At 36.8% G+C, this 5036-nt stretch overlaps 1 non-coding gene across 1 annotated transcript; it reads right to left on the bottom strand.

The window, feature by feature from the left end:
- Positions 1–3204: 3204 nt before the first annotated feature.
- Positions 3205–3312, bottom strand: LOC148545686 (small nucleolar RNA R71). Its single transcript, XR_015900729.1, has one exon. It is a non-coding gene; the product is annotated as a small nucleolar RNA R71 (small nucleolar RNA).
- Between the last annotated feature and the right edge of the window lie 1724 nt (positions 3313–5036).

Below are 5036 nucleotides of genomic sequence, written 5' to 3'. Positions count from 1 at the left end.
TGACAAACACTTCTGTTCTACATGAATTAAGCTAGAATGAAAATCTCTTAGATCTCCTAAGTAGAATCTTCGTGGCGTACGCTAGAATGATGGCGGCATTCAAGAGGATCCAGAAGGTCTAAACCTTGTCTGTGGTATTCTGAGTAGGATTCAATGATTGAATGACTGTGACGAGCTTCAAACTCGCGATTGTTGGGCGTTAGTGACAGACGCAAAAGGAGGGTGAATCCTATTCCAGCATGATCGAGAACCGACAGATGAATAGCCGTGCCGTGACAGGGTGCGTGAGCATATGATTCACTGAGAGGAGGGGATGTAGCCACTGACAACGGTGATGCCCTTGCATACAGCCAGCCATGGAAAGGAGTAAGACTGATTGGATGAAGATAGCAGGAAAGTAGAGGTTCAGAGGAACGAAAAGCATCTCCATTCGCTTATCTGAAATTCCTGCCAATGAATCTACATAAGTATCTCTATCCCTTTTATTGTTTATTTTAATCTAATAAAATATTATGTTTAAATCCGCCTGACTGAGATTTGCAAGGTGACCATAGCTTGCTTCATACCAACAATCTCCGTGGGATTCGACCCTTACTCACGTAAGGTATTACTTGGACGACCCAGTGCACTTGCTGGTTAGTTGTATCGAAGTTGTGACGATTATGAATTAAGATCAGAGCACCAAGCTTTGAAGCCATTACCAGGATTTGTTCGAGCCTGGAGATCACAATTTCGTGCACCAAGTTTTTGGCGCCGTTGCCGGGGATTGTTCGAGTTTGGACAACTGACGGTTCATCTTGTTGCTCAGATTAGGTAATTTTCTTTTTATTTTATTTTCAAAAATTTTTCAAAAATATCTTCAAAAAAAAAAAATTTCTCTTGTTTTCGAAAAAAAATGTTTTCAAAAATTTCTTCAGAATTTTTAAGAATGAATTCTAGTGTTTCATGATGATTTGTTGAAGCCTGGCTGGCTGTAAGCCATGTCTAATTTTTGGACTGGGGTTTCAACTTACCATCACAAATGAAGAGATTCTCACACACTTAGTTGTTCTATACTTGAAAAGTATCCATACCTGCTGAAGCTTGGCTGGCCATTGGCCATGTCTAGTGTTTTGGACTGGAGCTTTCTTTGAAAGCTTGGCTGGCTAGTAAGCCATGTCTAATTCCTGGACTGAAGCTTTAGACTAACATGGCAAGATTCCTGGAATTCATATTAAAAATTTTGGAATCCTTATTTTCTTTTTCATATAATTTTCGAAAAAAAAAATCCAAAAAAATTAGAAAATCACAAAAATAAAAAATATTTTGTGTTTTTTGTTTGAGTCTTGAGTCATATCATAAGTTTGGTGTCACTTGGATATGCATCTTGCATTTTTCGAAAATATCATGCATTCATAGTGTTCTTCATGATCTTCAAGTTGTTCTTGGTAAGTCTTCTTGTTTGATCTTGATGATTTTTTGTTTTGTGTCTTTTCATGTTTATCATATGCATTCTTGAATTCTTAGTGCGCAAGCATTAAAGAATTCTAAGTTTGGTGTCTTGCATGTTTTCTTTGCATTAAAAATTTTTCAAAAATATGTTCTTGATGTTCATCATGATCTTCATTGTGTTCTTGGTGTTCATCTTGACATTCATAGCATTCTTGCATGCATTCATTGTTTTGATCTAAAAATTTCATGCATCGCATAATTTTCATGTTTTCATAAAAATTTCAAAAATAAAAAAAAATATCTTTCCCTTTTTCTCTCATCAAATTCGAAAATTTGAGTTGACTTTTTCAAAATTTTTAAAAATCAAGTTGTTGCCAATGAGTCAAATCAAATTTTCAATTTGAAAATCTTATCTTTTTCAAAATCTTTTTCAAAAATCAAATCCTTTTCAAAATTCTTAGTTATTTTCGAAAATTCCAAAAATATTTTTCAAAAATCTTTTTCTTATTTTTATATAAAATTTTCGAAAATAACTAATCAATTAATGTTTTGATTCAAAAATTTGAAGTTTGTTACTTGCTTGTTAAGAAAGATTCAAACTTTAAGTTCTAGAATCATATCTTGTGATTTCTTGTGAATCAAGTCATTAATTGTGATTTTAAAAATCAAATCTTTTTCAAAAACTAATTTCTATCATATCTTTTCAAAAATATCTTCTTATCTTATCTTTTTCAAAAATATCTTTTCAAAATATCTTTTCTAACCTCCTAACTTCTTATCTTTTCAAAATTTGTTTCAACTAACTAACTAACTTTTTGTTTGTTTCTTAACTTTTTCAAAACCACCTAACTAACTTTCTCTCTCTCATTTTCGAAAATGTCTTCCCTCTTTTTCAAAAATTTCTTTTTAATTAACTAATTATTTTTATTTTTTATTTTTAATTTCAAAAATTTTCGAAAAAATTTTCTACTAACAATTTTCAAAAACCATTTTCAAAAATCACTAACTCTTTTTCAAAATAATTTTCGAAAATTATACCTCCCCCATCCTATTCTATTTATTCATTCATATCCTAACATCTCATCTCACATCTCTTCCATCGGTACAGTTGTGTTTTTCCCTTTACATCACATTCTTTGTCTCCCCCTCTTTTCTTCCACTCACAAAGGGATCCCTATACTGTGGTATAAAGGATCTCTATTATTATTATTATTTTTTCTGTGCCTTCTTCTTTGTCATATGAGCAGGAGCAAGGATAAGAACATTCTTGTGGAAGCAGATCCAGAACCTGAAAGGACTCTGAAGAGAAAATTAAGAGAAGCTAAAATACAACAATCCAGAGATAACCTTTCAGAAATTTTCGAACAGGAAAAGGAGATGGCAGCCGAAATTAATAATAATGTAAGGAAGATGCTTGGTGACTTTACTGCACCTAATTCCAATTTACATGGAAGAAGCATCTCCATTCCTGCCATTGGAGCAAACAACTTTGAGCTGAAACCTCAGTTAGTTTCTCTGATGCAGCAGAACTGCAAGTTTCATGGACTTCCATCTGAAGATCCTTTTCAGTTCTTAACTGAATTCTTGCAGATATGTGATACTGTTAAGACTAATGGAGTAGATCCTGAAGTCTACAGGCTCATGCTTTTCCCTTTTGCTGTAAGAGACAGAGCTAGATTATGGTTGGATTCTCAACCCAAAGACAGCCTGAACTCTTGGGATAAGCTGGTCACAGCTTTCTTAGCCAAGTACTTTCCTCCTCAAAAGCTGAGCAAGCTTAGAGCTGATGTTCAAACCTTCAGACAGAAAGAAGGTGAATCCCTCTATGAAGCTTGGGAAAGATACAAACAGTTGACCAAAAAGTGTCCTTCTGACATGCTTTCAGAATGGACCATCCTGGATATATTCTATGATGGTTTATCTGAGCTATCAAAGATGTCACTGGATACTTCTGCAGGTGGATCCATTCACCTAAAGAAAATGCCTGCAGAAGCTCAAGAACTCATTGACATGGTTGCTAATAACCAGTTCATGTACACTTCTGAAAGGAATCCTGTGAGTAATGGGACGCTTATGAAGAAGGGAGTTCTTGAAGTTGATACTCTGAATGCCATATTGGCTCAGAATAAAATATTGACTCAGCAAGTCAATATGATCTCTCAGAGTCTGCATGGAATGCAAGCTGCATCCAACAGTACTCAAGAGGCTTCTCCTAAAGAAGAAGCTTATGATCCTGAGAACCCTGCAATAGCAGAGGTAAATTACTTAGGTGAACCTTATGGAAACACCTATAACTCAACATGGAGAAATCATCCAAATTTCTCATGGAAGGATCAAAAGCCTCAACAAGGCTTTAATAATGGTGGAAGAAACAGGTTTAGCAATAGCAAGCCTTTTCCATCATCAACTCAGCAACAGACAGAGAACTCTGAACAAAATGCTTCTAATTTAGCAAATCTAGTCTCTGATCTATCTAAGGCCACTGTAAGTTTCATGAATGAAACAAGGTCTTCCATTAGAAATCTGGAAGCACAAGTGGGCCAGCTGAGAAAAAGGATCACTGAAATCCCTCCTAGTACTCTCCCAAGCAATACAGAAGAGAACCCAAAAGGAGAGTGCAAGGCCATTGACATAAGCGCCATGGCCGAAACTGTGAGGAGAGGAGAGGACGTGAATCCCAAGGAGGAAGACCTCTTGGGACGTCCAGTGATCAATAAGGAGCTTCCCTCTGAGGAACCAAAGGACTCTGAGGCTCATCTAGAGACCATAGAGATTCCATTGAACCTCCTTATACCCTTCATGAGCTCTGATGAGTATTCCTCTTCAAAAGAGAATGAGGATGTTACTGAAGAGCAAGCTACCAAGTTTCTTGGTGCAATCATGAAGCTGAATGCCAAATTATTTGGCATTGATACTTGGGAAGTTGAACCTCCCTTGTTCATCAATGAACTAAGTGATCTGGATCAACTGACATTGCCTCAGAAGAGACAGGATCCTGGAAAGTTCATAATACCCTGTACCATAGGTACCATGATCTTTAAGGCTCTGTGTGACCTTGGTTCAGGAATAAACCTCATGCCCCTCTCTGTAATAGAGAAACTGGGAATCTATGGGGTGCAAGCTGCTAAAATCTCACTAGAGATGGCAGACAGCTCAAGAAAACAGGCTTATGGACAAGTAGAAGATGTATTAGTAAAGGTTGAGGGCCTTTACATCCCTGCTGATTTCATAGTCTTTGATACTGGAAAGGAAGAGGATGAATCCATCATCCTAGGAAGACCTTTCCTGGCCACAGCAAGAGCTGTGATTGATGTTGACAGAGGTGAAATAGTCCTTCAATGGAATGAGAACTCCCTTGTATTCAAAACTCAAGGATCTCCCTCTGCAACCATGGAAAAGCTTCTCTCCAAGCAGAGTCAACCAGAGCCCTCACAGTCAAACTCTAAGTTTGGTGTTGAACTCCCATATCCAAACTCTAAGTTTGGTGTTGGAGAGTTTCAACAAAGCTCTGCACATCTGTGAGGCTCCATGAGAGCCCACTGTCAAGCTATTGACATTAAAGAAGCGCTTGTTGGGAGGCAACCCAATGTTTATCTAATTCTTAT

The sequence above is a fragment of the Arachis ipaensis genome, chromosome B9 (genome assembly GCF_059453495.1).
Source record: "Arachis ipaensis isolate K30076 ecotype BB chromosome B9, ASM5945349v1, whole genome shotgun sequence".
In the NCBI taxonomy this organism is placed as follows: Eukaryota; Viridiplantae; Streptophyta; class Magnoliopsida; order Fabales; family Fabaceae; genus Arachis; species Arachis ipaensis.
Note: the sequence above shows the minus strand (reverse complement) of the source record. Positions and strands in the feature narration are given on the sequence as shown.